Here is a 21,697-nt window from a genome sequence, read left to right on the forward strand (position 1 = left end):
ATATCAGACCTCCTCTTCCAAATATGAGTACATGTGTGACACCCAGACCTACAAATGCTCTGCCATACAGTCCGGTGAATATACCTGATACACATCTACCTCAGACAATCCTCCGAGTGATCAAGGCCACAAGGAAATGCTTGAGACAACAATCTTATGTAGCAAAATAGTCTCAGTTTCTTTTTTTATCCTATGCTGTATTTCACAATTTTGGTCCAGCAATTTTGTCTAGACTGATGGACTGTTAGTTTATTTCACAAACGTTTACTTGGCAGCAGGGTCAACTAGCTGTACCCCTAACAGTGTTGTGTCTGTTTGTATCTGACACAGAAGCCACCTATCCTGACTTGAAGTGTCTCTGTAGTCCTGAAGGTATTCATCTCACAACCATTTGAACCATTTGCCACCTGCAGTCTCAGGTTACTGATGCTGAAGTCTCAGGTTACTGATGCTGCAGGTTGCTTTATTGCTGGCCATGTCAGCAACATGGTCTTATGAAGTTTGTGCACTACACATAAACCAACTATACCTGAAAGTTCCATGGGGACAAAGTGGACATTCAGCTGGATGTGGCTTTCTTGCCCAAAGTTATTTCTCATTTCCATATAAACCAGGACATTTTGCTACCAGTGTTCTTCCCATATAGTTCTACACAGCTGGAGACCTTTCTTCACTTCTTGGATGTGCACAGGGCAGGGCACTCACCTTTTACAAAGAAGGCACCACATCCTACTGTAAGAGTCAGCATACATTTGTTCCACTGACAAAAGCCATTCTGTTGGAAGGAGTTAATTGGATACCACCCACAGGTGCCAATTTTGGCAAGTTTAGAGTTTTGTATCAAGTGCCTAAAGTTTTATTCTTCATCTCATAGTTATAATTTAGAATTAATTGCAGACAATATTAATCCATTCCTTTCAATCCACTCATTTTATCACCACAGTTAATTAGTTAGATTAGATACCTGAAAGACATGTAGATGCCTGCCAAGAAGTTGTTTCCTTTGCATTAAGGAAAACATAATAAAAATATGTTAAAAAACAAAAAAACATGGTGGGGGTAGAAAATGAAAACTTCTCTTCCCCCATCACAACCATCCTTCCAGCTTGTTACATTTTTTCCCCTTGGTCCTTTTGCACCAGGTCATTTTACTTGCATGGTATGTTCCTGCAAAGCATTTTTAGGATCCTTTCTCCTAGTGCAGTGGTTCCCAAAGTGGGCGGTATTGCCCCCTTGGGGGTGGTGGGATTGCATAGGGGGGCGTTAAGAGGCAATGGGGTGGCAGGGGGCGCTAAGAGGCAAAGGGGCGGCAGGGGGGGCTTTAAGTGGTCTTTTCCAAGAAGCACCTCTCCAGAAGGTCTTAAGACCGAGGGACATTTTTATGGGAGAAGGTAGTTTGGTCCCAAGCCATATAGGGGAAGAATCCACACAGGTATTAATACTGTTTAAGAAGAGTCCTTTTAACGGTGAATTGAAATGTTTCAAAAGCACCAAAACACTAATGAAGAGACATATTCTGCTTGGTGTGCCCCGCCACGCCGGCTGCAAAACAGAGTCGTTTGCTCTCTTTTCCCTCCCTCTCTTGGCAAGTCTGCGGCGAGTGCTTCCCATTTAAAGGGGCTGCACGCAGGGGGCACTGGGCATGAGTTTGTGGAACCAAGGGGGCGGTGACCTGAAAAAGTTTGGGAACCACTGTCTTAGTGCATTCTAGTCCATCTGTTCTTACTCAGACACTTTTTCTTCAGAGCATCACTTCTACTTGATAATGACATGAACGAACCCTGATCCAGTGAATGGATCTGCTTTTGAAAGGGTTTCTGCATGCATATTGCCCTCCAGATTAGGCTTTATGAACAAAAATATGTTGGTAAAAAGCTGACATCTAGAACATAGGGTTGTGCATTCAGTTATTTTTACTGGGTTGTGATCAGTCATACATCTAATGCAGTGGTTTTCAAGTATTCTGACTTCAGGGAACAATTCCATATTGATGTGCCTGCAGTGGAACTTCATAGAAACCCTGCGTAATGCAGATTATTCTTGGACATGGTCTAGAATGAACACATGGGACACTTGGTTAGATTTATCGGGCTTCCCTCACTGTGTATTGAGAATGTGCTCTAGAAAGCAGCCAAACCCCTCCTGCAGCTGTACATTGCTAGGGACAATAAATGTAGACAAGCTGTCCTTTTAGGGAAGGTTGTCCAACATTACTGTGCTTCTCAACATTGATAACCCTATATCCAAATTTTGTACAGAAGCAGATCTGCATGCGCCGTCTTAAGTTTCATATGGTGATCAGTGAATTGAGAGCTCTGTGATCTCATTACATTAGCACATTTTCCCTAGCATTTTCTATCATGAATGACATTTTAAACTGAATTACTTTCTTTTTTTAGAAGGTACAGTTCACAAGCTTCTGTTAACATTGTGTGTGTGAAAATATCTCTGAATTTTCACCTTACAGTTTTCAATGTGGAGTTTAGATTCTAAATGTTAATCTTATTGCTATGAAGTCTGCTTTGAAGGAAACTCATGAAGGAAAATGGTAACAACTCTTCCCTCCCCCCTTCTTTTTGGGCTATTTTGCCGTAGAAAGTCAGCCTTACTTTTGTCATCATTTTCTAGAACTAGCCTCAGTCATCTTAGCATAATTCTTTCTTTCTCTTTCTCCTACATTTTAGAATATGATTCACAATATTTTAGAACAGCATAAGCAAAATCTAACTATGAGTTTTCTTCTCTCCAAACGTGGGCATATGTGCAAAATTATATGCCTTGTTTATACATAGGTTTTAAAAACAGTAACAACAAAAGCAGAAAAAAGAAGTAAACAAACCCCCAAATTGACTCCAAAATAATCATTCTGACTGGTTCAGTGTTTAATTATTAGTGGGGGAAAGTAATTGATGACTCAAATGCTCAATGCTATGGCAGCTTCCGAATTTCAGTTTCGTGCTAGTATATTCTTTTTAGGAATCGCTTTTATATGAGCGTTAAAGTCAGATTTGTGTTGTACATCACTGCTCAAGCAGGAAAGCTTGACCAAAGGATTGCTTCAGATTTGTGTAGTAAAACTGGTTTAACCTATAGAACCATCATAAAGTAGATGAAGGATGCATCTTTCCCTTTACTCCTTTAACTGGAAAAAATCAAATTTGTATTTTCATGTATTACAGTGAAAAAGAAACATCTGAGTCAAAGTGCGGAATTTAATCACTTCCCATTCTTAATCATTCTGGTCAGGGTGTATGTTAAATTGGTGACTCAGAAGCTGAGATGCAAAATACTTCGCCGAAACAAAACGTTGAAAAACAAAGTGAACTATAGACTATATGTTTTATTTATTATTAATTCTTTCATATTCTAAAAACACAGTGGACTTTGGTAGTCATGTAGATTCCTCTTGGTAGAATTCATTCAGTCCACCGCTGACATAGAAACAACTAAGTTGTAACTGTCTGGCACATCTAATTTTTGGATTGGAGAACAAATTCCTAGTGAATGATTTCACTGCCTGTAGTGCTGTCTGATTCGGTTACGGCATTTGATGGAACTTGTTGGGAGTATTAGCAAAGACAGGATGTTACTACATTTGAGGTAATACGATTTTTTGTTGTTGCTTTTAAATATGTGCTCTGTTGAATTCATGGTATTGAATTCAGCAGCTTCAAGTCCAGTTCTTAAGATACTCCCATTAGCACAAGCATGAACCAACAAAGTACTTTAAGGAATAGAGCATAAGCACTTGACTATACTACTGTGAGGTGTGCTGAGGATTTCATTTAGGAGGTTGGCTTCATCTGTATGGAAGCCATTTCACAATCCCAATATTTACCAGTAGAAAGAGTATTTGCACAGCTTTGGAGAGAGGCAAATGTTACCACAAACACCCAACAGAATGGGCTGTTTCACATGATCGAATAGCCCACCACGGCTTTTTTTTAAGCCACGGTGGACTGTGGTGTGTGCAGACAGCCATTTCAAATATTCAGTGCCCATCTGTGGCTTGCTGTGACTTGCAAACCTGGGCAGCAGGGGTTAAGTTAGGGTTAAACTTAACCCCTGCTGCCCAGGTTTGCATGGCACAACAACCTGCGACCAGGTTTAAATATTCACATCCCACCTGGCATGCACTGCAGCTGACCATGGCTTAAAAAAGCCATGGTGGGCTGTTTTGATAGGGAGAATATTGTATTAACCATCCCAATTAGACTACTGTTTTGACCACCACAGTTGCTTTATCTGAACTGTCTGCTTTCGCTTTCTCTTTTCCTATTCTGCCCCTTCCACCTTTTGCACAAGTAGTGGCTCACAGAGATGAGCCAGGCCTGTCTTCTGCCTAGTTTGAGGTAGAACTGGGGTTGTCTTAAATCTATTCCATTTTTGTTTCGCAGTCTGCTAGGTGCTTTTTGTTCTGTTGTCTACCCATTGTTGAAATTTGTTTCCAAATTTGCTCAAATTTCACACATGCAAAATTTTGCAAAGACCCCCAAATGTGCATTTTCATACTTTAGTCTATGGGGGAAATGTGCATTTTCAGTTGAGGTTCAGTTGACCTAAGGATAACTAATTTTGGACAGTAACTTCAATTCTCAATTAGAATTTCCATATAATTTATCAACAGTTAGAGGAGGCTGATCATGTGACTCAAGCCTTTAAATTTGTGTTGTGCAAGTCTGTGATGCAGTAAACTGCAATATAGACAAGTTCAAGATGGTATTTTGTAAAATGTGTTAGACCCATTAGTAAGGAATTTGACATCAGTAGTTCTTATCCCCTGAGATTCTTTTCTTGGGGAAGCTCATCATTATGTAATAGTTGTTTGTTATTGAAAAGGGGAGGGGAAAACCAGAACATTCCATAAGGTATTTGGAGAGGCACCGTCGTTCGTTTAAGTAAAGTGTGTGAAAGGACAATAAACAGGGCAGTGTGGATTTTTAAAAAAGTGAAATACACATGTGTGTTCTGATACTGGAATTCAAGAATTGGGTTCTGTTCTCTCGCTGTGTTTTCCCCTGGCTTTGATTAAATACCATAGTAATGAATTCTGCTTCCTTATAGAAGTCAGACAAAGTAAACTAAGCTATGATACAAACATAATTAGCAATTTAGAATGGATGATCCCAGAACTGTAGGGAAGGGCTGCATTTTGGAAATTATTAAATAGGAAGCACTATACATGGGAACAGGGAAGTTTAGAGGGAGGTAGAGAAAGGAGTATAGCTGAATTTCTACAAGCTACAGCTGTGTGTTGAGCCAAGACCCTGCTGGATTATGACGCTGTCAGGTCATACAACTTGGGCAGGCTTTTCTGCAGAAACTAGGCAAGGCTGTGCCAACTAATCCCAGTTACTTGTTTTGTCCAAACCAAGAACTGTGATTAGTTTTATCCATCGTTTAAACAAGCTAGGAAGATAAGCCACAGCTTAAAGTTGGCTTGTTAAGAGTAATGACATTTTTTCCACCATGGGTAGTTGAAAACAGATGCAAAAGCTTCCTATTTGTTTCCATCAAAGCTGCACTGAAGGAGGAGAGAGGAGGGTGGAGCATAGGAACCCTAACACTCATGCACATAACGCTAAACCATAGTTTACTGTTACATGCAGACCTGGCCATTGAATGAATGTAGATACTATTTACCAAAATGTAATTTACTATAGTGTGCATGTAACAACATGGTAACCCATTCCTCTTTAGCATTGTTCCCCAACATGGTGCCCTCCAGAGGTTTTAGACCAACTCCCATGTCCCTCAACCAGTATGGCCAATGATCAGGAATGCTGGGCATTGTACTCTAAATATCTGAAGGGTACCCCACTGGGGAATGCTGATCTGCCTTATCCCTCCAAATGTACCTAAGAAAATAATTAGGGATGTAGGATAGCAGTAAAACTTGTTGTGTGTACATTGGGATTGTTACCATTAAAAATTACTTAACACCTAATATGTTTTCCCCCACGTCTGACTGCAACTTTTATGAATTGAGGAAGGCATTTTTAGTCTTAAAGGGATTTTCACACACATTATTAGATTTTCAATTACATTCCATGGCTATATAGGCACCTACACTTTAAACGTTCTCTTTGTTCCATTTAACCTAAAATTGCAGGTGTTTTCGTCTAGATAGAATGTAAATGACTAAGCCATTTCCATTAACTTAAAATTCAAAGCAGTTGTTGGATAACATTTCCAAGTAAAGGAGTGTTTAAATGGCATGGTTCCAGCAGTTGACTTGGACAACAGCATAGCTGTGCTAACATCTGCGTTTTGAAGGCCTTTGACATCCATGGATGATGAACGCTGTTAAGAGCAAACAAGTTATTTTTTCCTGTTTTTACTTGCAACACAGCTTGCTGCTCCTTTGTCAAGTGTCATTAAACAAGCAAATTCTGTACCAAGCAACTTTAATCCAGACACAAAACTATTATCATAAAACTGATTTACAGTAAAAACTATCGGCACCTTAACCGAATTCTACTGAAACAAATTCTGTTGCTAAAAAGTTACTGTACTTTTTGTTATAGAGCCTGTGTGAGAATTCTCTATGAATAAATTTAAAGAGAAGGTTTATATAATACTCTGCTTACAAATCATGTTTTGTCTACTTTTAGTGTCTAAGCATATTGTGGGGGACAGAATGTAGATGTTTTGTATCTAAGCCTTGGGTGGCCAGAAAGTAGATCTCTGGATGTTTTGGATTTCAACTTTAGCATTCCTGACCATTGGCTATGCTAGCTAGGGATTCTGGGAGTTGAAGTCTAAAATAACTGAAGATCTACCATGTGCGCACCTCTGGTCTAAGTGTTACATGCAAATGTGTGTAATAAAAGCCCAATGACTAGCTTCTCTCTAGTATACAGAGGGAGTGATTCAGAGTGGAGAATTGTCAGTGTGTGTGCTTAACCCTTCCCCATCACTGCTTTTCTATACCCACCAAAGCCACTCTTCTTACCAGTGGAATTCCAGATGTGTTGTGTACCTCTCAAAAGTGTATTGCTTAATAACCATCCAGCTTTTGGCAGAGGAACCTGTAGATGCATAACACTGGAAATTTAGGCAGGAACTGTAAGGAAATATATTGCAGGATGTATTGTAATTGTAGGTTTTGAAAATAAGGAGGTGAACCCCTTTTAGGGGGTTGGAAATCTGGATTTAAATATCCAGCTAGACTGCTATTAATTTTAAAGGAATCAAGTTGCCAAAAGTTTTTTTGTTTGCTTCCATTTTTAGCTTGGTCCAGGAAAATGAGCTTGTCAGCTTCAAAATTTCCAAGCCTGTTATTTCTCAAAATGAGGCTAAATTTATAATGTGCCAAAACTTTACTTAAATTCTACTTAATACCGAAATGAATGGAGTGAACTGAGGTGTTTTCTGCTATTCTGATTTTCATCTTGAAATTTGCACATTTGATATGAGAGGATTTTTAGTTAGAAATTGTGGAATATGTATTTCTATGCTGCTCATCCAAGTCCAGTTCAGAGAAAAGCCACTAGCTGCTGATTTTAAGGGTCAGCAACTACATGTTATGTTAATTGTGTAGTGTGTAGCTGAGCCTATTCTTCTTTGCTTTCCGTTTTTGTGCTTCAACAAACAACCGATGGTTCAGCAACAACCTACACTCAACCATTAAGCATGGGTTTGCATGGTGTGTGAACATAGTCATTGCATTCTCTTTCATTCCAATAAAATTTTAAGTATAAGATTTTAAGCAAAGCCAACTTTATGTTGAACATCTAGATTCAGAAGTTCTTTAGATGGATGCTGCTTGGTGGGGAAATTCACCAATGTACTCTTTTGAAGTGTTGTATGCAGATTAAAACAACAGAGCTGTTTCCTCGTTGTGCTTGCTTTTGTAGGATGACCTTTCTCTTGCATTGGCAGGTTTGCCACCTGGCTCTCACATCTCTCACAGCCTTGTGTGTACATATCAGGACCTTCTATTTATTTATTTACCGAAGCATCAATATTATGGGCGAAATTTTTAACTTAGGTGCTTTCTCAGTTAATATTACTCTACTGACCTATCATTCAGATGTGGTGGTTAGCAGAACTTTTGATTCCAGATAATATCCCACCACCAGTTTATACACAGGTTGCTCAGGTGATCAGCTTTATTCTTTCAGAGTCCCCCCCTCCCAAAAATGAACCGACTCCCACTATAGACTCCACCTTGTGATGGAATTTTCTCAAGGCAGAACATAATTTTTACTTACGTCTCTACTAATTCATACTCCTGCATTTGGAGTGGGGCACATAGATTGATGTGTATATTACTTTCTGGAGACTTGGGGAAAACCTTACCTCTGTATCGTGATTGTGTAGTTTGGCACGTAAAACCAATAGAAGGAAGGAATTCGTATCTACTTGGGTAGATGCTGATGCACTTTGTTTTTAGTATGGGTAAGGAAATGTTTTCTGTTAGTCATTTCTACATAGTCATTTCTACATTTCAGAATAAGAATGATGGTATAAAACAGACATGTAATGGACTGGGACTAGACACAGATGTTTAGCAATGCATTAGGACAAGGTTAGGTTTCAACTTACCCTAGTGTGACCCCCTGAGCAGAGAAATTCCTGCTTTCATTTTATAGATCATGTGTTAAACTTGATATGCTTGGCTCATCCAGTGTAGTGTAAGGATATCTAGGGAACACAGGGAGAGAAATAGAGAGCGAGGCATTTGCAGAAAGGGAATGCAATGTTTGGGATGCAGTCCCATGCTGTTACAGCAGTGAGCATCAATCACACCTTCCAAGAACACTGTAGTCCTAGTTTGCACCGAGGTGGTAAAAAACTGCATCTGGGTGTACTACTTCAGACTTTGTCACATTATATTGTGCTCGAGTTTTGAAAAAAGGGAAGTGGACATTCCTGCACATGAGGAAACTAGCATGTCATGGGGAAGGGTAGTGTAGAACCCTCCTTCCTCATATCTGTGGGGCCAAACCACACATTAAGCTTATTGCTATAGTGGAGAGGTAGGTAACCTGGTGCCCTCCAGATGTTTGGCCTATGGCTTATGGGAGCTGTGATCCAAAACATCTGGAGGGAAGCAGGATGCCAATCTCTGGTGTAGCTGCATCTTGGCTTTTTGGTAGATTTAATTGCAGCCGTGTGTGTTTGTGTGTGTGTTATTGATCACAGTGCATGGTATGGGAATCCCCCACAAAAAAAATTCAGTGCTCCCAGAGGAGCAATTTTCAGTCAGAAAGCATGGGGGAGTGAATAGATGAGCCTTTGTTCACTGCACACTGAGTTCAAGTAAGAATCTCCCTCCCCCTCCCCATATGCCTGTAACAGGTTTATCAAAAACAACAACACATAGCTATATACTACACAAGAAGCATAAAATGTAGTTTGGCCATAGTTTTCTGTGTGGATGGATTTTTACTTTTTATGAAAGAGCATTCAGTCCCATGAGCTCCTGTGTAAAACCTGAAGTGGTACAGCCAAGCTGCAAGTTTAGCACCACTTCTTCTGACTAATATTCCCTAGACTCTCAACATGCTCCCAGTCTTCTACTGTCCCAACATTCTGGAACAATTGCAATTTCTTCGAAGTTAATTTGACTGGAAAAAGGAAATTGGGCCTCTTTGAAATCTCTGCATCAGACTTCCTCAACCTGGTGCCTTCCATCCTGGCTCTGGATGATGGAAATTATAGTCCAGCACCTCTGGAAGGCACAGATTTGGGGGAGGGGGCAAGTTAAGCTGTGAGAGTGGGTAATGTAAATCAACAGGCAAACATTTTCTCAAGAAATGGGAGAAATGGTTAGACAAGAAGCAATTTTTACAGGCATTTTCTGTAGTATTGAAAAATGCTAAGTAATTTTAGCTCAGACCTGATTATTTCGACTAAGGGCTTTGCTAGACCTGCCGGTATAAGCCAGCAGGGAGGCAGGGTGACGGCGCGCTGACGTTTTAATTTAGCCCCCCCACCCGCTGCTGATCCCTCCCCATAGGCCCCTGCCTGCTCGCTCGTCCTCCCCGCATCCGCCATCCCCGATCCTGTCCCCGATCTTCTCCCCCCCTCCCTCGGCAGCCCCATCCCCGATCTTTGCCCCCTCCCTTGCCATCGTCGATGTCTGGCCTCCCCCCCCTCTCTCCTGGTGGGTCCGGCCTTCACCCTGCCCCTCTCCCCCCCCTTGGGATCTCCCCTGGCCGATGGGCACAGCGCTCAGCGCTGTGGCCAGTCCGCGGCTTTCTGCAGCTACTCGCGAGTAAGCGAGTAGCCGCAAAAAGCTACGGAAGTAGCTAGACGTTTCGCAGCTCCAGCCTGAGTCCGGGGCTGCGAAAAAGGCGCGCCATAAGCAACTTTGCTTATGGCGCGTTAGGGGAGGCTTCAGCGCGGCCTCACGCCGGATTCCCCTGTGCGTCATCTGGACGCACAGCAGGGAAACCAGCCCACAAAGCGCGCTAAGGCCTCGTCTAGCAAGGCCCTAAGTGGGACAACAGTTTTTCCTCCTCTCATGTAAGTTCACAGTAGTCATCTAATACATCACTCTTATATCTGTTTTATAAACAGGGAACTGAGGTCTGATTTGTGCAAATGTATATATTGATTAGTGCAGCTCCAAGTGATGGTTTGTATGTGTGAATGAAGTATCACAGAAAGAACTTTCATGTCAACTTTCAGATGCAATGCTTTCCTATAGACTCAGTTCACATATTCACCCAGTAAGCATCAAGTGATGAGAAATTAGAAATGTACATACATGAAAGCATGTCAATGATGCTGAAGTTTAGATAATAAAATGCACTACATTATAGTATATCAGCATGGATTGGTTCTTCTACAGGTCTACATGCTGACACAGCGACATGAGAGAAAACAGTTGTGTGAATCCACAAGAGCAAAATTCTGTTAAAACTTTAGATAGGTTTGCAAATAACCACACTGCTAGATTCTTGTGGCAAGTACCAATCAGGCAAGGAAGTTCTACCAAAGTTAGTTTTTCGGATGTTAGGCCTCTCTGCAGTCCCACAGAGATTGACCTTGTTCAGACAACACACTAAGCCATGGTGGTTAAGCATTTTGAGCTAAACATTATGGCTTAGCGTGTTCTGTGAACCATTCCTAATCATGGAGACTACATAACCACACTTTAAACATGCTTTCTAACCATTTACTGCAAAGGAGTTAGCAGCCTAACCATGGCATAGTGTGTTGTCTAAACAGGCCTGTTCTGTGGCTGTACAGAGCAGTATTTAAAATTTTCTAGACCTAACCTACTGGAACATTTTTGGATGCCACAAATGACCAACATAGACAAACCAATTAAAATAATGTAAGCTTGGAGTTTTGTGGGTTTATTGTAAGACTGGCTTTACCTATCATCAAAATATCCCATGAATCACTGTTGCTTGACTCATTTTTCTAGTGTCAATGAAAAACAAGAGTCTAATGTATAGGCTTTAATTCATAATGAGATTTTAATATTGCATGGGGCAAGGGAAAATGAAGCAAGTGGCAATACAAAGCTGTTTTCTGAATCATGTGTTGATGTTTTGTTATATATTAGGTTGCCACCAGCGAGGCTGAGCTGCCAGAAGCTTGCCCTGTGAATCTTTGGGTGTTCGTATCTTAATGGATTGCCGTAACCTATTAATATCGCCATTCGTCCACTTCCCCGTTTCGTGAGAATATTAGCCAGCACAGATCCTGGGAAAGTTACATGTAAGTCCTGCTTTTGTTACCTATTTCATTAAAAAAAACAAGACTGTAAAAAGAGGATATTTCTTTCTGATTGGTGGGGGAGCAGTCAATCCATATAGTGCTTGTTAAAGTATCCTAAAAGCTGTAATTCACCAGATAACATTAGGCTGAGAATAAATTGATCTTGAAGTACTATTATTGTCTCTTTAAAAACTAAACGCAGAATGTAATTTTGTCATTTTGTGGGGTACCTAAGTACTTCTTTCTTCTACAGCAGAGCTTGGCACAAAGTACTTTATAAATAGCTTAAGTATTTGTCTCAAAAGTATGCTAGGTGTTTTTTTTTTAGAAAGGTAATATTACACAGTTAGGTATGGAAAGCTTATAGTGTCTGATAGATCACTTTATAAACTTTCTCAGCAATGAGCTACAAATTGGGATTGCTTCAGACAACCATGCTTTCCCACAGTTCAGTATCTCTTGCAATCGCCAGCAGTGGAGTCACCAGCCATTGATAGGGTGGTGGGGTTTTTTGCAAATTAAAGGTTTTTGAAGCTTCCCAAAGTATGAAATTTGCAGAGCCATCTACATGACAGATTTCTGGCTATTACCTTACAGATATCATCATCATCATCATCATCATCATCATCATCATATTTATTTGAATCCCGCCTTTTTTCCAATACTGGGACTCAAGGTGGTTTTACAATTTTAAAACATGCACAATTAAAACATATAGATAGAACTATACAAAAGTTAAAAATATAATTCAGCCTGCTGCAATATTAAAATATTTAAAATACAAATAACAATTTGAAAAAGAAATCCAATGCATAAACAGAGGTCCAGACTATTTGCCAAAGGCCTGCCAGAACAAAAGGGTTTTTGCCTGCCTCTGGAAGTATAGCAAGGAGGGAGCCAGTCTAACTTCCCTGGGAAGGAAGTTCCATAGTAGGCAGAAAATAAGTCATCTTAATCCATGCCCAAGTGGGCTGGATGTCAAATGTGTATGTGCCTTACAGGCACACCATGCTTAAGTTGACACATTTCAAGTGGTGCCTGTTTTGCCAAAATCAAAGAAAGAGGACAGTTGCTCATACTCTCACTGCTTCCACTGTGGCTGCCTTGTTGCATTCACCCAGACTTTTCTGGGGCATCGCAGGGTTTTTTGAACTTAATCATCAGTTCACATGGGAATGCCCACACACTACCCTAGGGTGTGTGGGCATTCTATGTAATTCTATGTTATTATTTTCCTTTCCCTTCTTATGGATAAATACTTTGTATTAGATGTCAGGGCCAAACATAATATTTGAGTGCCATGGGCAAACTTGGATATCAGGGCCAAAACACAATCCTGTGTGTTTTTCAACATTGAACTGGTCCAACTGGATAGAAAGAGAGGGAAAGGGGTACGTGGGTGAGTGCAGCAACCTCCCTCCGGACACCCTCTCTTCCCTGCAACTGTCCTCTACAAGTACATGGTTTGTCTTTTCTTCTCACTTTGGAGTTGCTGTTCCAGAATAATCAGAGGGTACATTTTTTAAAAATAAAAATAGATAGTGATGGTGGTCATGCAGGAAGAGTAATAGGAACAGAACATGTCTCTTTATATCAAAGAATTATACAGGTTGAGGTCAGCGGAGCCTCAGGGCTCTGATGTCAGTGGGGCACCTTAAGATGGCTCCTTTAGAGTTCTGACTGGGTCTGACCGAAACCTGGAGCGGATTCACCACCCTATTGACATCAGAGCCATCGAACTCCACTGCCTGAGGTTCTTTAAGTTCCAGCCTGGAACACTCCCACTGTCTCTGAACCTGCAGAATACTGATTCTGGTGGTCAGTCCATCTAGCCCAGTATTGTCTACTTTGGCAGCAGCACTTCTGGAGGTCATGTCTTTCATTTCATCTGCTATCTCATCCTTTTAATTGGAGATGCCACAGTTTGAACCTGGGACCTTCTGAATGCAAAGCGTGTTCTGTGGTCCTTGTTTAACTCCCTGAGCTGGCTTGAATTTTGGGATGCTGTTCTGAAATTGTTCATATATGTGTACATTGTTATGTACTTCTGTAGCACCTGTTTAAAACGTACCCTTTTGTAAAGTAAATGGATTACTACAAAGGCAAAATAACCCTCTGTTTCTCCCTCATTCAAATGGATCCTGTAAACTTTACAATAAAGCAGTCTTCCGAACCTGGTTCCCTCCAGATGTGTTGAGCTGCATGATGTGCATTGCAGTCCAACACATCTGGAAGGCACCAGGTTGGGAAAGGCAGCCCTGAACAGCCAGTGAAAGCACTGTCCTCCATCTATACAAACCTAGAACTCTAAAACTCAAAGCATCTGGAGATGGGCATAAAGGCTGCTGGTATTTGGGCTCCATGTTCTTTCGCCTGCTAGAAAGCACTCCTGCCCTTCAGTCTGTCAGGCAAGAGACAGTAACATTGATTGTATAGACCAATTCATGCATGTTCTACATGTGAATGAATGGTGGTTTAAGATTTTCCACTTCCTTCAGGAACTGCCAGGTTCCCGTTTCACTAGTGGTAGGTTCTGCTAGCATCCAGGCATCATGGGATAGTGCCCGTTGTTTTTAAGTTGTTGCTTATTGCATTTATAGGTACTGTGATTCTTGTAGGTAATCTTTTCTCTCTGCGTTCAGCGCCCCTTGCTATATTTGTGCAAAAGAAGCATATAGCAAGATTGAACTTCTGGCAGGACTACTCATTGTAATCACATCCTACAGCCTCAGTCCAGAGGTCCTTTAAGGAATCTGGTTTAGAGTACAACTTTCTTGCTAGCTCTATAAGGTGTGCGTTTCATGTGTTATTTTGTATTTGAGTGCATGTCCCATGGGCACAAAATACCTACTAGAACATAACATTGAGCATGAATGATCCAGCATAATTGAAAGGTTACTTTTTCCTCTTCAAGATACTCTCTTCAGTCGTTTTCATTTTTTGCAACATGTTGTATTTCTGCTTATTCTCTTTGTGTTTAGGTAGTTATTAATATGGTGGTAATTTCTTAATTTCTATATCAGATTTGATGGTGTTTTTTATTATGAGTCTTTCTCTGTATTTTGTTGTTTTGTAGTGAGTGTGTTTTTGTTTTTTCAGTGTAGATAAATATGATTTTATAGAGTATTCTGACTGTTGACCTAAATCTGCCACTCTCCACCCCCTGAGTTGCTTATATCTAGTTTAATAAACTAAAAAGAAGAAGCCATACTTGACACATTTATGCACCCTTCATACCTGATGCAGTGTGCATGAGTTTGTACTTGGGCATGTGTAGCTGAGTACACATTTCTTCATGGGAAGCAGTCCTCACTGGCCTGTGAATAGTAGAACCCATGTGGAGCTGAGTCAGCTAAAGGTGAGCAGTACATTATGAGGTCCATAACCCTCATGCTTTCAGCAAATTCGGTGTGCAGACTTGGGTATATGTGTCTTTAAAATTCAAATTCTCAGGAAGGGATTTGAGCTGGAACTTCTGCCTAGAAGTATTTTTTTTACCATCCCTGGCACACTGATATTCATAGATGGACATTAATGTAGTAGAATATTTAAATCTTTATCCAGAGGAATGTATACATTCATTGAAAAAATGAATATAACAACAACCCCGTAACGAATAATATAGCTTAGTTATCCTGCTTTAGTTATTATTCCAAAATGGTATAGTTAATAGTGTTTGCATGTTAAAAAAAACCCCAAAACAACAACAACCCTAAAGGTTCAAATTCTCACTTGGCCATGGAAATAGTTGAGTGGCCTTAGACAAGTCTCTTAGCCTTGCAGTCTTTTTATAAATGTAAATTAGCCCAGAACTGTAAAGCATTTGTACATGAGAAACTGCTACAATACTTGTTATAATACATGGAAGCTTTCCATGTTAGTGTATGCCTGCTACTTTAGACAAGGCTGAGTACTATGCTGCCTACTCACTATTCATAGTCTTTGGGGGGGTATCATGTGACTGTTTGCAGCTGCTCAAATAATTCTATCAGGATAACCCAGAAAGAATTTGTAGAATGAAAATTGCACTGGATCAAAGCACTGGAACGTGAAATATTCTTTATAAGGACATCTATCATTCACACTCCTCATGTCCCCAGCAGGAGTTTAAACCACCACTTTCTTGAAGATAGCTTCACACATCGTCATCATTTTATATTATTATTATAAAATACATTTATATACCACTTACTGTATTTTAAAAATCTCTTTAAAATACATTAAAACACATCATAATATATATTAAATACATCATAATAATTAAAAAAAACATTTATATAAAACATGTATAAAACATGAAAACCAAATACTCACAGCTCCATAATAAGTAACTGGGTAGTATAATCACTCAGGGAAGGCCTTGGTAAAGAGATGGGTCTTTATATATATATATATATATATATATATATATATATATATATATTATTACATTTATATACTGCTCCACAGCCGAAGCTTTCTGGGCAGTTTACAACGATTAAAACATAGAGCATTAAAAACAAATATACAAAATTTAAAACCATAAAAAGCATAAAAACAGATTACATACAATATCTATCTACTCTGTGTCAATTAAAAACTCAACATATGCTGTTGAAGGCCTAGGAGAAGAGAAAAGTCTTGACCTAGTGCTGAAAAGATAATAATGTTGGTGCCAGTCGAGCCTCGTCGGGGAGATCGTTCCATCACTGAAAAGGCCCTCTCACTTGTTTCTATTCTCCGAGCTTCTCTCAGAGTGGGCACCTGGAGGAGGACTTTAGATATTGAGCATAGTGTACGGGTAGGTTCATGTCGGGAGAGGCGTTAAAGCATATCACAGTTGGAGTCTTCCAAATATCAGGGCAAGGAGGACATTTTATAGGGTTCACGCAGGGTATTAAACAAGGGTATTAAACTTGCAAATGTATGAGCAAAATATTTTATGTGTATAATACACATAAAATGTGTATTTTATGTTTGCATCCTATATCAAGGGACGTCTTCCTTCTGCTTTAAAAATAAGTTCAGTATTATACTCTTTGCGCTGATTACCTCGTTATTTCTGGGCTCAATTCAAACCTTTAAAGGTCTAAAAAAGTCTGGGATCAGAGTATCTTAATTCTCTACACTCATATGAAACTGTTCAACCTGTAAGATCTTTTATTTGTAGCCCAGCTGAGCTTCATATGCTCCATTGAGAATGGCAAGGGGGAAGCCTCTTTTGCAATGGTGCAGCAAGAACCATAATTAGCATGTATGCTGGCTTTCCTTGGTAAACCACATACAGAGTGGTCAAAGTAACGTACAATAGTAACATAATACATAATGAAATCTATCAGCAACTTTCCAAGATAATTCATTACCACTTCAGTTCAGGAAATATCAGGAAAATAAACCATTTAATAACTCCATCAAAACAACTTATATTAACACATTCCATATTACACAGTCTACACAATCCATTAACAGTTATTATACCAAAGCCTAGTAATAAAAGTACTGACAGAATCCAGATTAATAACAATATAATATGCCAATCCAAACGAGAGAAGAGGAAAATATTCTGAAGCAAAAGATAAGATCTCATTTCTAATAATCCTTTATCTATTTCAAAATAAACAGCAAAATTTGTCTACAAGCAACATATCACCAGACAAGTAAAAAACATAATACCAATACATTCAAAATTACACTAAAGTTTACATCAGTGGTGCCTAATAGTACCAGTTCAGACTGAGCAGCAAGAACAATATTTCTAACTTTGAACTAAAGACCCCTCAGCAGCAGTCTTCTCACAAGCAAGACTAATCCATAGTAATTGTCCCAAAGTACAAATACAGTCTCCTATTCTGAGGCAAAGTTTCTCTCTGGTCGAAAAAAGGACGTCTAGATCCATGAGGTATTCTAATAAAAATTGTGGGATATAATTATATTAAGATATACACTGAACTTACCCATCCATCCCCAGTTCTGAGAAGAGACCCTCTCTTCACCAAGATCCCATATCCTAGGCCAGGAGTAAGAGTACACATTCAGCATGGTGCCAACCCAAAGGACTGACCCACCTTACCCTGGCACAGCTATCAAAGATGGTCTCTAGCTTATTGGTACAGCACATGCTTTGCATGTAGAAGGTCCCAGGTTCAACCTCTGGCATCTCTGGATATGGTTGTTAAAAAAGCCTTGTCTGAAATCCTGGAGAGCCATTCCCAGTCAATGTCAACAGTACTGGGCTAGATGGACCAGGGCTCTCGCTTAATAAAAGACAGTTTCATATGTTCTACTTGCTGGGATCAAAGCCACAGGTGTAATTCAGATGCTCCTAAAGGTGAGCATGCAGTCTATTTACACTGTGTTGCTTCCCCCCCCCCCCCCGGTATGCTTTTGAATGCCAGCACTTATCCATGTTCTTGCACAGCTGGTCACCATTAGCATTTTGTTTACACATGGGTAGTCTGGATCAGGGCAGCATTGTCGCACACTTATGCTGGGAATTATTCTGCGAGGGTTTAATAACTTTGCATATAATGTTATCAGAAGGTACTGAACGGTCAACCATCTATCACTGTCATGCAAGATAATAAAGCTAATGGAATTGTTGACACTTGAAATAGGACAGCATCATAGTGAGAAACTGCTATTTCCCTTTTTTATGTCTTTGCTGGAAACTTCAATATGCAGACACTAAATTAAGATAAATGCAATTTGTAACCTCAGTGAACTTGGGAGCCGTTTTGCTGTGTGCGTCACATGCTTTGAAATATTCCAGCTTTCCTTCCTTACTGCCATTAATTTGTCCATCTTCTAACCAATATGCGCAAAATGCTGTTTAAGTTACTTTAATGTTAAGTCGTTTTCTTCCCCCCCCCCATAGTTTGTCTCTGATGCTGCTGTAGCTTTTGCAGCTCATAACTTGTGCTGCTCTTACAGCCCAAATGGGTAAACCTTCATTTCATAGCTATAATGTTGATGGAAACAAGTAGAAAGTATATTTTTATGCTTCAGCATTGAGAAGTGGGGGGCACACAAAGAGAGTTTAGTGGGATGGAGAGAAAGGAGCCGAGAATCACACCAAAATTCAGAGGCATGCTCTTGGATATATTCATGGTTAAATTGTAACAACAAATACATAGTGTATATTTTGACATCATTTTTGGGCATGGTGTCGTTGCTACCCAATAATAAGTGGAAGAGATGCTCCTTCACCTGTGATCTGAAATTGGGGACAGACAATTGTGCCCTGGTAACAAACATTTCCCTCTAGTCACCTCAGTCACCATCTTTTATGGACTGTAAGTTTCCAATAGTGTTTCATGTGCTAAATGCCAGTCACTTATTTCAAGGCATCAGTGACAGATTAATTAAAAGACATTACTAGTGAAATCTACTTTCCCTAACCTTAGCCAGTGAAACTAAAATTCTTCTCACCACATAAGTTTTAATTTTACTGAAGTTTCAATACTTCTCTCTGTACTTGCCCAAACTGTACAGTCATTTCGTGCCTGATCTGAGGGCATTGTGGTTGAGCAGTATGCGCCCATTTTTCATAACACTTTTTAAAACACTAAAAAGTCAGAAGAATTTAGAACTTCTGCACCATGAAATAATCTTTAGTAAAGCTGCTGCTTCTTGTTGTTGTTGCTGCTGCTACTGTTGTTAATCTATTATATAGCACTTTTAGTTTTTAAGTGCTTTTACAATAATCATGTTGTTAATCCCCTCATCCATCCTCATATTCTATGAGAGGGGAGGGGACAGTTTTTCTTCTTTTAAAGATAAGGAAAATAGGACTAAGAGAAGGAGATTCTCCTTCCGGTTTCTATCCATTCTATTAAATCTGAGCAAGTGAGTGAAGCGTTGAGGGTAAGGAGAAGTCAAAGTAGAAACCGCAGATTCTAAGAAGGAGACAGAAGTGATGCAGAAAAGATAAAAGGCAGAGCTTCTGAAGGTGGATACTTGCGTCATCCTCATGGTATAAGATCTGATGACATTCTAGTCCTTGTGCTGCCAGGATGCAACCATTAGGGTGACCATGTAGAGCAGTGGAAGGGAACCTATGACCCACAGAGACTTTGGCTCCTTTTGTGGGCCCTGCTCCAAGAGTCTACTGGGGGCTTGGGAAAGGAGCAGGAATTCATTCCCCTGTTATCTCCGACTATTGATTTTATTTTTTTATTTATTAGATTTCTATACCGCCCAATAGCCGGAGCTCTCTGGGCGGTTCACAAAAATTAAAAACATTCAAAGTATAAAACAACAGTATAAAACCATAATATAAAACACAATATAAAAGCTCAACCAGATAAAAACAGCAGCAACGCAAAATTACAAATTTAAAACACCAAATTAAAATTTATTTATAGACTGTTAAAATGCTGGGAGAATAAAAAGGTCTTCACCTGGCGTCTAAAAGCATGTAATGTAGGTGCCAAGTGAACCTCCTTAGGGAGCTCATTGCACAGCCGGGGTGCCACAGCAGAGAAGGCCCTCCTCCTAGTAGCCACCTGCCTCACTTCCTTTGGCAGGGGCTTGCGGAGAAGGACCCCTGAGGATGACCTTAGGGTCCGGGCAGGTACGTACGGGAGGAGGCGTTCCTTCAGATAACCTGGCCCCAAGCCATTTAGGGCTTTAAATGTTAATACCAGCACTTTGAATCAGGCCCGGACCTGGACTGGCAGCCAATGAAGCTGGAAAAGGACTGGCATGATGTGGTCTCGTCGGCCAGTCCCCGTTAGTAACTGTGCTGCCCTGTTTTGTACCAGTTGAAGTTTCTGGACAGTTTTCAAAGGCAGCCCCACGTATAATGCATTGCAGTAATCCAAACGAGAGGTTATCAAAGCATGGATAACTGTAGCTAGGCTATCTCTGTCCAGATAAGGGCGCAGTTGGTATATCAGCCTAAGCTGATAAAAGGTGCTCTTTGCCACTGAGTTCACCTGTGCCTCAAGTGACAGTTCTGGATCCAAGAGCACCCCCAAACTATGGACCTGATCCTTTAGGGAGAGTGCAACCCTGTCCAGGTCAGGGCAAACATCACCTCGCCGGACAGATGAACCACCTGCTAACAGTACCTCCGTCTTGTCTGGATTGAGTCTCAGTTTATTAGCCCTCATCCAGTCCATTACCGTGCCCAGGCACTGGTTCAGAACAGCCACTGCCTCACCTGGGTTTGATGAAAAGGAAATGTAGAGCTGGGTATCATCCGCATATTGATGACACCTCAGTCCACATCTCCGGATAACCTCCCCCAGCGGCTTCATGTATATGTTAAACAGCATAGGGGATAAGATAGAGCCCTGTGGAACCCCATGGCTTAGGAGCCACGGCACAGAGCAATAATCCCCCACCACCACCTTCTGGAATCGGCCGTCCAAGTAGGAGCGGAACCACTGCAACACAGTACCTCCAACTCTGAGCTCAGACAACCTATCCAGAAGGATACCATCGTCGATGGTATCGAAAGCCGCTGATAGGTCCAGGAGAACCAACAGGGTTGCACTCCCCCTGTCTCTCTCCCGACAGAGGTCATCCCACAGGGCAACCAAGGCAGTCGGAGATAACAAGGGCGTTCCCCTCCCCAAGCCTTATGTTGTGACTCCCCCCTGCATTTGTCTCAATTCCTGGATAATTGACCCATATGTGGAAAGAGCCAAAGTGTGGGCTCCTCATGTTTTGATCCAGGGTTTCTCTTGTTACCCCTGAAGCATAGAAATCAATGGCACTTCAACAACTCTCCTGTCACCCCAGAAAACCACACTGCTGATAGACTGCAGGACTCAAAAGGAAAGGAGGGCAGGCAATACTCTTAACCTTCATTGTGTTCTGAAAATAGGTATTGGAAAATGTCCAGAAAATAGTTGCGGACACACATACTATAGGGATGGTTGGGCATGAATGTGAGCCAGATGTCTGATAAAACTCTGGAGCTTTTATCCATTGTACCCACAACTCAATTTTGCAGCTGAGCATTTCTGCATTGGATTCACACACAGAGTCATGTTCTGGTCACTTTCGCACATGTGCGTTCGGAGGCAAT

General features: G+C 40.6%; 1 protein-coding gene across 2 annotated transcripts in view; it reads left to right on the forward strand.

Moving 5' to 3' along the window:
• BACH2 (BTB domain and CNC homolog 2) overlaps positions 1 to 21,697 on the forward strand; it is a 205,921-nt gene that overhangs the window by 94,977 nt on the left and 89,247 nt on the right. For both annotated transcript variants that reach the window (XM_063124873.1, XM_063124872.1), the window contains exon 2: positions 11,528 to 11,682. The gene's annotated coding sequence lies outside the window, so the exon portion shown is untranslated. The remainder of the gene's footprint in view (positions 1 to 11,527; positions 11,683 to 21,697) is intronic.

Source organism: Elgaria multicarinata, chromosome 4, assembly GCF_023053635.1.
Source record: "Elgaria multicarinata webbii isolate HBS135686 ecotype San Diego chromosome 4, rElgMul1.1.pri, whole genome shotgun sequence".
In the NCBI taxonomy this organism is placed as follows: domain Eukaryota; kingdom Metazoa; phylum Chordata; class Lepidosauria; order Squamata; family Anguidae; genus Elgaria; species Elgaria multicarinata.